Here is a 12674-nt window from a genome sequence, read left to right as displayed (position 1 = left end):
GATATTAAAATTAAAAGAATTAGAAGTGACCATGGGGGGATTTGAAAATCTAAAATTTATTGAATTTTGTGAGATTAATGGATATAAACATGAATATTCATGCCCTAGAACCCCCAACAAAATGGTCTAGTAGAAAGAAAAAATAGAACCCTACAAGAAGCCGTCAGAACCATGTTAAATGAATACAATTTAAACAATCAATTCTGGGTTGAGGCAATTAATACAACCTGTTACATTCAAAATAAAATTTTAATTAATAAAATACAAAATAAAGCTCCATATGAATTATATTATAATAGAATTATTTATAAGTTTTTGGATTTAAGTTTATATATTAAATACTAAAGACTACTTAGGAAAATTCACATCTAAATCAATCGTAGGAATCTTTTTAGGGTATTTCACAACCAGTAGAGCCTATAGAGTTTATAACAAAAAATACCTTAAAAGTTGAAGAAACAACTAATGTAATTTTTGATGAAGAAAACAACTTATCTGACTTAATAAATGAAAACATTAATCAAAACATTGAAAATATTAATTCAAGAAATATAGAAGATGATGAAGATATTCAAATAAAATCTAGTCAATCACAAGAACCAATTATTGACTCTAACATAAGACCATCAAGAACAAGTACCAATCACTCATCTGACTAAATTTTGAGTGACCCAACCCTAGGAGTTAGAACTAGGTCATCTTATAGGAACCTAAATCATATAGCTCTCATTTTAAAAATTGAACTCAAAACTATAGAAGAAGCCCTACTTGACCCAGACTGGATACTAGCAATGCAAGAGGAGTTAGCCCAATTTGAAAGAAATTAGGTCTGAGAACTAGTACTCAAACCCAATAACAAAACCATAGTTGACACCAAATGGGCATTTAGAAATAAAATGGATGATAAGGGTGAAATTGTAAGAAATAAAGCTAGGTTAGTAGCTAAAGGGTTCGATCAAGTAGAAGGGTTAGACTATGATGAGACCTATGCCCTCGTAGCAAGACTTGAATCCATTAGAATGCTACTGGCCTATGCAGCACACAAAGGATTCAAGTTATTTCAAATGGATGTAAAATCCACTTTTTTAAACGGATTTATCGAAGAAGAGGTATATATACGTCAACCCCCAGGATTTGAGAACTTAGACCACCCGAACCATGTTTTTAGGCTAAAAAATGTCCTATATAGACTAAAACAAGCACCTAAGACTTTGTATGAATGACTATTAAATTATCTAATATCTAAAGATTTTTAAAAAGGTCAAATAGATCAAACCTTATTTGTAAAAACCTTAGAAAAACATATTTTTATAGCCCAAATCTATTTAGACGATATAATTTTTGGTTCAACCAACACTAAATTTCTAAAAAAATTTACCAAATTAATGGAGAGTGAATTTGAAATGAGTCTAATAGGAGAACTCAACTTTTTCTTAGGCTTACAAATTAAACAAACCAAAGATGAAATTTACATCTTTCAAACAAAATATGCCAAGGAATTAATTAGAAAATTTGGAATGAAAAATTCAAAAACTATAAGTACTCCAATGGCTACAAATGTTAAAATTGACTCTGATTTAGAAGGAAAATCAGTAGACTTAAAATACTATCGAAGTGCGATAGGAAGTCTACTCTATCTAACTGCAAGTTAACCAGACATTCTATTTGCAGTAGGTATGTGTGTAATACCAATCTTGTGCAAAAGAGTCACACCTAACAAATGTTAAAAGAATATTTAGGTATATTAAAGGAACCTTAAATGTAGGACTTTGGTACCCTAGAACTTGCACCTTTGACCTAATCAGCTACTCTGACTCAGACTATGCCGGGTACAAATTAGATAGAAAAAGCACAAGTAGTAGCTGCAAATTCCTAGGTCAGTGCCTAGTAAGTTGGTCAAGTAGAAAATAACACTGTATTACTTTATCCACTACTGAAGCTGAGCACATAGCCTTAGGGGAATGTGCATCTCAACTATTATGGATGATGCATGTCTTAAAAGACTATCAAGTAGAATATACAAACACAAAAATTTCCATTGATAATATAAGTTCAATTAACTTAACTAAGAATCCAATTCACCACTCAAGGACTAAGCACATAGAAGTCAAACACCACTTTGTAAGGGATCATGTAGCTAAGGGTGACATTGTGCTAAACTATGTTGAGTCAAAGTTAAACCTGGCTACCATTTTCACAAAACCCTTACCTGAACTCGAGTTCAATGCACTTAGAAGGCAAATAGGAATGTGCTTAGTAGAATAGGGATTGTTTTTTTAATTGATTCTTCATTTACAATTTCAAAATACCTTGAATTCAAATTCTAGGAAATATATTTTTCAAAATTCCAATTTTTATTAGTTTTCAAAATTTAAACTTAGCTTAGGAATTTTCCCCCTAGAAAGCATGTACCCCTAGTTTTCTGCTAGAGTATCTCACAAGCACACTAGGATTACCTTGCTTGTGTATGAAATCATCTAGAATGGTGTGAAATGCATAGGGTATTACCTAGACTTCAGAATGCTTATATCTGTGCATCACAATAAGTCTGGGCAATAAATACCAAATTTACATTAATCAAGTTAAGTTATCCTATCTTAGTCAAATCTAACTGGATCACTAACTTAACTTGACTAACCAAGTGAAAGCTATTACTTTTTAGGTAAGCAGCCAATAGCTGTTGGTGCGGGAAGCATCCGACGATCGAACCTATGTTTTGATTATATCAAAGGGTTCAAAGTTAAGGTGTTTTGGTTTCTAATATGTTGAACAAGTTTGCAGAAAAGTCCTAAGTGTACTTAGGCAAAAGTCCTAACTGCGGTTAGACAGGTGGAAAACCCTAGGGGGTGGTAACCCTAGGTCATAGGGGATGGTAACCCTATGCGGAAAGTCTTGGTGGGTCGAGTGCTTCAGGCAAAAGTTCTGGGGGGGGGGGGGGTAACCCTAGGGGGAAAGTCTTGGTGTCGCGAATCAGTGAAAGACCGGACCACCAGAAGCGAAGTCCAACAGAAGTCCCAAGCATCGAGCACCGAGCAAAAGTCCAATGATTTGGAGGATCGTGCTGGCAACAGGTAAATCTCCCGAGTGGAGTAGGTGAGGACGCTTTCCCCATGAGGAACAAGAGGCGCTTGCCCACCTAGGGTTTCCGCCGAACTGTCGACTCGACAGCCTGGAGACTGTCAAACTTTCATATTCATACTTTTAATATGTACTAACTTTGTGTTGTAGGTATTTTGGGACTAACATGTTTGCAGGTACCAAAAACACAAAGTACACCTCGGATGAACAATGTCCGAGGCGCCTCCATAGGGCTTGGAGGCGCCTCGGGTGCAAAGCTGAGCTGGCTGTGAAGCAAGCTTGGAGGCGCCTTGAAGGAGGCTCAAGGCACCTTGGACTGGTGGATGAAGGCGCCTTGGAGAGCACAGAAGGCGCCTTGAAGGGATAAGTCACGACCAGTTCAGGCTTGATCCACGCGGGCGACTCGGCTAGTTTAAGGCGCCTTGGATGGGCTTTAGGGCGCCTTGAGCACTGTTTAAAAGGGGGTTTCGAGCATCACCTTCAATCAACGAATTCCAAGCGATCCCTTTGCAACTAGCTGCTAACAAGACCACCCAGAAGTGCTACGACTTGACACCGACGACCAGGAACTCCGAATCTTCAGATTACTATACTGTTGTCGGTATAACGATCTTTTTTTCTTGTACTTAATTGTAATATTTGTACTCTATTCGAGCTTATAGTTGTTGCCCACGGAAAGCGATCAAGGATCACGGGCCTTCGAGTATGAGTCGTCACAAGCTCCGAACGAAGTAAATTCCTTTGTGTCTGTGTGCTTGTTTTTATTTTGCGCTGCTTATTACTCTGTTAGTTTTTCATACGATTTACGAATTCGAAAAGTGAAAGCCACGAGCGCTATTCACCCCCTTCTCTAGTGCGTCTCGATCCAACAGTAGCTAGTGGTTAGACATTTGGCTAAGGAAACTAAGTATTTAGTTTGAATTTTTAATTACTCATGCTTAGACTTTAGGACTTTGGAAAAGAAAACTAAGTTTTTCTTTAACAAAATTGTCTTACTCTTTTGGGTTCTAAGTGAAGTGGACTTTGCTAAAGTTATACAAATTGATACTATTTAAGCTAAGTACTTTTCAAATTTTAACTAAGTAAAATTATTTTTTTAAACCCTAAAGTATTTCTTTTTGAAAAATTTCTTCTTAAAAATATTCTTAAAGTTTTATCAACTATTGTTTTAACTCAAATTTAGCTAAGTTACTTTTCAAAGTCAATAAACTTTCCCTTAGCTAAACTACTTTCCAAAACATTTTCTCTAAGGAAAAGTTTTTTTAAGCTAAGTACTGGTTTTTTTTAATCTATTCATTTACTTAGCTAAAATTTATTAATCTATTAAGGAGGAGCTTTTCACTTAAATTTATTTATGCTTGCGATGTTATTTAAATTTAGTTATGCTTGCGCTGTTCTTAATTCTTTATAGCATCATTCCTTATTCTTTATGTTTTTTTTCTTAACTTTGAATTTTTGTTGCCATAATCAAAAAGGAGAAGATTGTTGGTGCGGGAAGCACCCGACGATCTAACCCGAGTTTTGATAATGGCAAAGGATTCAAAGTTAAGGTTATTTGTGATCTAATGTGTTTGAATGAGTTTGTAGGAAAAGTCCTAAGGTATCTCAGGCAAAAGTCCTGGCTGCAGTTAGGTAGACAGAAAACCCTAGGGGGTGGTAATCCTAGGTCCCAGGAAGTAGTAACCCTAGGCGGAAAGCCTTGGCGGGTCGAGGTCTTCGGGTAAAAGTCCTAGAGTCAGAAACTCTAGGTGAAAATCTCGGTGCCGCAGATCAGGTGGAAAGTCTGGGCGAGTCGTAGAGCAGACGTCTAATGGAAAGACCTGAGGACTCAGGTGCTGAGCAAAAGTCCAGTCGATCTGGAGGATTGAAATGGCAACAGGTATACTCTCCTGAGTGGAGTAGGTGAGGGCGCGTTCCCCGCCGAGGGAACAGTAGGCGTCGGTTAGACCTAAGGTTTCTGGTAAAAAATTCAAAGTCAGAACTAGACAGTCCGGAGATTGTCAAATACTTCTGTTATCATGTTTATAGTATGCTAACTTTGTTTTGTAGGATATGTTATTATTTTTTGGATTAACGTATCTTGTAGGATGTAAAAAGAACTCAAATCCCCGGATGAATGGTGTCCGAGGTGCCTCCATGGAGCTTGGAGGCGCCTCGAATGCTTTGGCAGAAGATGCGTAGAAAGTCGGGTTGAAGGCACCCTCCTAGAGTGCTGAGACGCCTTGGACGGACTTGGAGGCGTCCTCAAGGGCATCGGAGGCGCCCTCAAGAGGATAAGCAGCGGGCGAAGCGGAGCTTATCCGTGCTACGAATCCACCAGGAATGGAGGCACCCTTAAGGGCTTTGAAGGCGCCCTCAACGGCTTATATCAGCCATGTTGGTGCAATCTTAGGTCAAGGTTGACCTGGTTGACCAGACTCGAGTTGACTTGACTCGAGTTATGTTTTGATGTTTGACGAGTTATGTTTGACGATGTTTGACGAGAAGAGAAGTTCTATTCTTGATATGGGACAAGAATAGATGTTTGGGAGATGATTGGTGCAACCGTAGGTCAAGGTTGACCTGGTTGACCTGATTCGGGAAAAAGTCCAAGCAGGGAGCTTGGCACGCGAAAAGTCCAAGTGTGGAGACTTGGCACGCGAAAAGTCCAAGTGTGGAGACTTGGCAACTGGAAAAGTCCAAGTATGGAGACTTGGCACGGAGAAGTCCAAGCACGGAGCTTGGCACGAGGGAAAGTCCTAACTGGGATGTTAGGCAGTGTGGAAAGTCCTGGTGAGTGAAGGCAGGCAATGGGAAAGTCCTAACTGGGATGTTAGGCAGTTGGAAAGTCCTGGTGAGTGAAGCCAGGCAGTGGGAAAGTCCTAACTGGGATGTTAGGCAGTGTGGAAAGTCCTGGTGAGTGAAGCCAGGCAGTGGGAAAGTCCTAACTGGGATGTTAGGGAGTGTGGAAAGTCCGTGAGTGACTGGCACGGGAAAGTCCTAACTGGGATGTTAGGCAGCTGGAAAGTCCTGGTGAGTGAAGCTGGGAAAGTCCTAACCGGATGTTAGGCGGTTGGAAATGAGTGAGAAAGCGTGAAAACCCTAGTGAGTGAAGCTAGGTGAAAGTCCTGGTGAGTGAAGCCGGGCAAGGGAAAATCCAGATGGATCAAGGGTGATCGGACATCTGGTGATGGGAAGTCCAAGTAGGTCATAGGAGTGACCGGATACTTGGTACGGAGAGAAAAGTCTAAGTGGGTCAAAGGGATTGACCGGACACTTAGCGGGAGTCCTAGCAAGTCAAGGAGTGACCGGATGCTAGGCAATGTACCAACAGTCAAGATTGACCGGATGTTGGTTTGAACTTGGTTTGGGTGAAAACCATGAGTCGGATCGATCCGTGATCGATCCGGATATCATGAATATTCTCGATCGGCCGGTGACCGATCGAATACATCAGTAGCATATCAGGATAACTGATCGGTCCGGTGACCGATCGAGTCGATCGGGTAACAGAGCGAGGCGCAGAGGGGCTGATCGGCCGGGACCGATCAAGCCCGATCGGTCCCCGCATCGATCAGAGCCTCGATCGGTGGACCGATCAGGAGGTTCCCGATCGGTCCATGGACCGATCAGGGACGGAACAAGAGCTTCTTCCCGATCGGTCCACGCATCGATCGGGTTCTAGCTGCGACGCAACGCCAGTTTCTTCACCGCTTTCTTCTTGGTATAAAGGATCGAGCGCATCTTCGTGCTAGCCCCCTTCTTTCTCTTCTCAAGATTTGTGGGTCGTGATAAGAGCTCTGTTGAGTTCCTTCCGAAAGCTTCGCGTGAGCTTCCCCGACTGGAACAACTGCTTCTGTTAGGGTTTTTGAAGCTGCTGCTTCATCCGGACTCAAATCGACGAGAAAGCAAGATTGGTAGAGTGTTTGTGTATTCTTATTGTATTTCTTGCTTATTCTTTGTACTTGTACTCCTGTTTGCTGTTGCAAACAAGTGTGGCGAGGTTTCTCCACCCGAAGGAGTTTTATTAGCCGATTTTCCGGGGACTCATCCACCGACGGATTGATTGGGTTCGTCCACCTTACGGACACGCCGAGGAGTAGGAGCATCATCTCCGAACCTCGTACATCGCTGTGTTAAGGTTTGATATTCTTCCTTTCATTTCTAGTTTATTTTTCCGCTGCGCTAACGAATTGTAGGAAGAAACGAGCGATTTGGGGCGGCTATTCACACCCCCCCTCTCTAGCCGAGTACGTAGGATCCTAACAAGTGGTATCAGAGCAAAGGTTTGCTCTTCATCGGATTAACACCCGGGGAGCACGAGCTAGAGGATGGATCTACTCGGAGAAGATGTCACCATTCCACCATTCTACGAATGCGGTGACTTCGCGTATTGGAAGGTAAGGATGAAGTACTTTCTTATGACTAACATAATGAATTGGTTTTGTGTACAAGAAGGTTTTATTCCTCCGGTGGATAAGGAAGGAAAACCACTTGAGAAGAAGGAGTGGACAAGAGAACAAATTCACAAATCCGAAATCAATGAAGAGGTAACGAGAATAATTGAATTTTCATTGCCTACTAACATCTTGTGTAAGATAGGTTACAACAATGCCAAGGAATTATGGGATAACTTGGCCAAGTACCATGAGGAGAGCTCCACTTCAAGCCATGAAGAGGAGCCTAGTGAGCCAAGTAGCTCACATCATGGAGGGAGCGAATTGGGAGTTGAGGGCTACTCAACATCCAAGGAAGAAGAGGAGGAGAGTTCCTCTTGTTCAAGATCGGAGCAAGAAGAAGATTCTACCTCCGGAAGGGATGAAGAAGAAAGCTCATCTCCATCCACAAACCTAGGTAACTCAAACACTTTAATTTCGAGCAAATTACATATATTATGCTTTGAGTGTAGGGAGTATGGACATTACAAGAGCAAATGTCCAAAGAGAGTTAGGAAGACTCCACCGGCGCCTAAGGTCAAGGAAGCCGGAGGCCAGATACCCAAAGGCAAGGAGCACGTGGTGTGCTTCCAATGCAAGCGAAGGGGACACTATAGGAGCCAATGTCCGAGGGGGAGGCAACCTCACAAGGACAAGAGATCGAGCACATGTATAGGGAGAGCTAGGGCAAACCCTAAGGTAATCTCTAAGGCACATTCTTGCAATTCTAGTAGGATGCATGCTAGTAGCCTTATTGCTATTGTCAATAATGATAAGCATGTTAATTATAGAAATCGATACACATGCTTAGGTGCCAAACATGTGAGCCTAGATAAGGATAACACTAGGAAAGCCAACCCTAGAATTAACTCATCTAAGGCTAAGGAAAATCTAGGTATGAAATCCCAAATCATCTAGACATATGCCTAGGAATACCTCAAAGAAAAATGATAAATTAATGCTTGAGGTATTAGAGAAAGAAAATCAAGTCTTGAGCTCAAGACTTGACTCTCTAGAAAAAGCTCTTGGGGATTTGACTCTAGGGTTTAAGGGTCAAAAACCAATGTCCAAGGACAAGAAAGGTTTGGGTCACAAACCTAAGTCCCAAGTGGTCAAGCCCACTTATCATAATGTTCCATTCGATTATGGAACAAAATCTAGGGCTAGGAAGACCATCACCAAGGTCACAAGGGGAGTCACCCCTAGAGTTGATCTTGATGAGTCCCAAATGACCAAGGCTTCAAAGCCTAGGAGGGTCATTAGAAGGGTTGCTAGGGAAGTCATCCCTAGTGAATACTTAGTGAACCCAAAGAGCTCCAATAGGTATTGGGTTCCTAGGAGCGTGATTTCATCACGCTAGATGAGTTAGGGTGTGCCAACCTTACTTGAATAGGTAGTTAACCTATTCATGGCAAAAGGTGGCACTTTAGGAATTTTCAAGGTGCAATCAAGCCTTGAAAATGAAAGTGAATATTATTCCTAAGGTGATTAGAATGTGCCAACCACATTTGAGGAATTTTCTAGAATCAATCTAGTTGGCACATAGTGATCTAAAAGTCTTGAGGATATGATTTTAGGTCTATTACACTTAGGAATATAGAAATTATGGCAAAATGGTCAAAATTATCAAAAATGGCAACTAAGGCTAGAATTAGGTATTTTCTATATCTTTATGTGCTATTTTCCATATATTGTTTGTCATATGTCATGTCATGACATCATATTTATTTTATGATCATTTAAAATGTCATGATAATGCTTAGGCTAGTTTTTATGTCATGTTTATTTAAGTTTCAAACTTTATGCCATGACATCATGACATTGGCACATGTTTTTACTTATGATATCATTATATGCCATGTCATCATCTCTTGCATTATAATCAATGAAATTGATTTGAGGACAAACATATAATTTGATATTGAGATCGAATTTGTGTTTAGAAAATGCATGAGACCTTAGTCTAAGATACCTAAACCCATATCTCACATCAAAATTGCCATGGATGTGTTTGATACACTTTAGATGTGTGTGAGATATTAGGATCATGAATTAGGATCAAGGTGCATAGTTCTTGTACCTAGATGAGCCTAATTCAAGAAATGAAGGATCATAGGGAAAGCTTGTGTACAAGTCATGTACATTTAGCCCTAAGATTATGGTCCTAAATTAAAAGGTTTAAAATCATTTTGAAATTGATTTGGAAAACCTTGATGAAGCCATCTTAGTGATTGCATTCATCATTGAACATTGTGATACAAAGTTGAGTTAAACTTGAACTATTTCAAAGTTTTTGAACTTTGTATCAAGATTGAAAAATGGAAGTTATTTTCATAGAAAACTATTTTTCCATGATAGTATATGTTATGAGGAATGTATCCTCAAAATTTCACAATTTTTGAAATTTTCTGTAATTTTCTAGAGGTTTCTGAATTTCGTGAAGAGAAATTTGAAATTATCAGACCTGGATCAGGTCTGTGGACCGATCAGAAGTTCTGATCGGTCCAGTGAAGCATGGATCGGTCTACAGACCGATCCAGTAAGAACCAGAGAGCTTGGTGCGATCTAGTGAAGGTCTGATCGGTCTGGGGACCGATCCATGGGGTTTCTGATCGGTCTGGGGACCGATCAGAGCTTGCCAGTTTCTGATTTTCAGCTGTTGGTCTGAAATTTCAGCTGGAAGTTGGGTTTTATGGATTTCTAAAGGTTTGAAACTCTCCAAGACATTGTTGGTGCAATGGTCAAGGGGGAGTTGACCTTTAGGGGGAGTTTTACCTAATTGTCAAGGGGGAGTTGACTTTTAGGGGGAGTTTTTACTCCTTAAGACTTTTGAGGATTAGTGATATGGGATTATCACTAAGTTGATTGTTGAGTTTAGTATCAAGGGGGAAATTAAGAGTTTCAATGAAAGGTATGGGACTTTCATTAGGAAGAAACTCTTGACCTTGATACCCTCCTTTTTCCTTTTTGATGTGTGTCAAAAAGGGGAGAGTGTTCATTGGAGAATTATTGGAGAACCCAAGTTAGGTTATCGGGTTAACCTAAGCTAGGGGAAGAATGTCAAGGAATGTTCGAAGAAGAACATTGGAATTCTTTTTGATGTGTGTCAAAAAGGGGGAGAATTATTGGAGAACCCAAGTTAGGTTATCGGGTTAACCTAAGGGGAGAATGTCCAGAAAATGTTCAAGGAAAGAACATTGGACATTGGAAGATGGTTGGAAAACCTAAGTTAGGTTATCGGGTTAACCTAACTTGATTTTGGATTTTGTCAAACATCAAAAAGGGGGAGATTGTTGGTGCAATCTTAGGTCAAGGTTGACCTGGTTGACCAGACTCGAGTTGACTTGACTCGAGTTGTGTTTTGATGTTTGACGAGTTATGTTTGACGATGTTTGACGAGAAGAGAAGTTCTATTCTTGATATGGGACAAGAATAGATGTTTGGGAGATGATTGGTGCAACCGTAGGTCAAGGTTGACCTGGTTGACCTGATTCGGGAAAAAGTCCAAGCAGGGAGCTTGGCACGCGAAAAGTCCAAGTGTGGAGACTTGGCACGGGAAAAGTCCAAGTATGAAGACTTGGCAACTGGAAAAGTCCAAGTATGGAGACTTGGCACGGAGAAGTCCAAGCAGGGAGCTTGGCACGAGGGAAAGTCCTAACTGGGATGTTAGGCAGTGTGGAAAGTCCTGGTGAGTGAAGCCAGGCAGTGGGAAAGTCCTAACTGGGATGTTAGGCAGTTGGAAAGTCCTGGTGAGTGAAGGCAGGCAATGGGAAAGTCCTAACTGGGATGTTAGGCAGTTGGAAAGTCCTGGTGAGTGAAGCCAGGCAGTGGGAAAGTCCTAACTGGGATGTTAGGCAGTGTGGAAAGTCTGGTGGGTGAAGCCGGGCGGTGGGAAAGTCTTAACGGGGAGGTAAGGCGGTTGGAAAGTCCTGGTGAGTGAAGCCAGGCAATGGGAAAGTCCTAACTGGATGTTAGGCGTTTGGAAGTCCCTGGAGTGAAGCGTATGGAAGTCCTAACCGGGATGTTAGGCGGTGTGGAAATCCTGGTGAGTAAAGCCGGTGAAAACCCTAGTGAGTGAAGCTAGGTGAAAGTCCCGGTGAGTAGCCGGGCAAGGGAAAATCCAGATGGATCAAGGGTGATCGGACATCCGGTGATGGGAAGTCAAGTAGGTTAGGGTGACCGGATACTTGCACGGAGAGAAAAGTCTAAGTGGGTCAAAGGATTGACCGGACACTTAGCGGGGAGTCCTAGCAGGTCAAGGGAGTGACGGATGCTAGGCGCAATGTACCAACAGTCAAGATTGACCGGATGTTGGTTTGAACTTGGTTTGGGTGAAAACCATGAGTGGATCGATCCGTGATCGATCCGGTGATCTGTGAATATTCGATCGGTCGGTGACCGATCGAATACATCGAGCATATCAGTGTGATAACTGATCGATGCGGTGACCGTGAGTCGATCGGCCGACAGAGCGAGGCGCAGAGGGGCTGATCGGTCGGGGACCGATCGGCCTGCTGATCGGTCCCGCCGATCGAGAGTTCCTGATCGATCGTGGACCGATCAGAGGTTTCGATCGGTCCATGGACCGATCGAGTGACCGAAGCTTCTTCCCGATCGGTCCACGCCGATCGAGTTCTAGCTGCGACGCAACGGCCTAGTTTCTTCATTGCTTCTTCTTCGGTATAAAGGATCGAGGGCATCTTCCGTGCTAGCCCTTCTTTCTTCTCTTCTGATTTGGTCTGTGATAAGAGCTCAGTAGAGTTCCTTCCAAAGCTTCGCGTGAGCTTCCGACTGGATCAATTGCTGTTAGGGTTTTTGAAGCTGCTGTTTCATCCGGACTCCAGTCGACGAGAAAGCAAGATTGGTAGAGTGCTTGTGTATTCTTATTGTATTTATTGCTTATTCTTTGTACTTGTACTCCTGTTTGCTGTTGCAAACAAGTGTGGCGAGGTTTCTCCACCCAGAAGGAGTTTTTATTAGCCGGTTTTCCGGGGACTCATCCACCGACGGATTGATTGGGTTCGTCCACCTTACGGACACGCCGAGGAGTAGGAGCATCATCTCCGAACCTCGTACATCGCTGTGTTAAGGTTTGATGTTCTTCCTTTCGTTTCTAGTTTATTTTTCCGCTGCGCTAACGAATTGTAGGAAGAAACGAGCGATTTGGGGCGGCTATTCACA

The sequence above is a fragment of the Zingiber officinale genome, chromosome 10A (assembly GCF_018446385.1).
Source record: "Zingiber officinale cultivar Zhangliang chromosome 10A, Zo_v1.1, whole genome shotgun sequence".
Classification (NCBI taxonomy): domain Eukaryota; kingdom Viridiplantae; phylum Streptophyta; class Magnoliopsida; order Zingiberales; family Zingiberaceae; genus Zingiber; species Zingiber officinale.
This window is presented reverse-complemented; position numbering follows the sequence as displayed.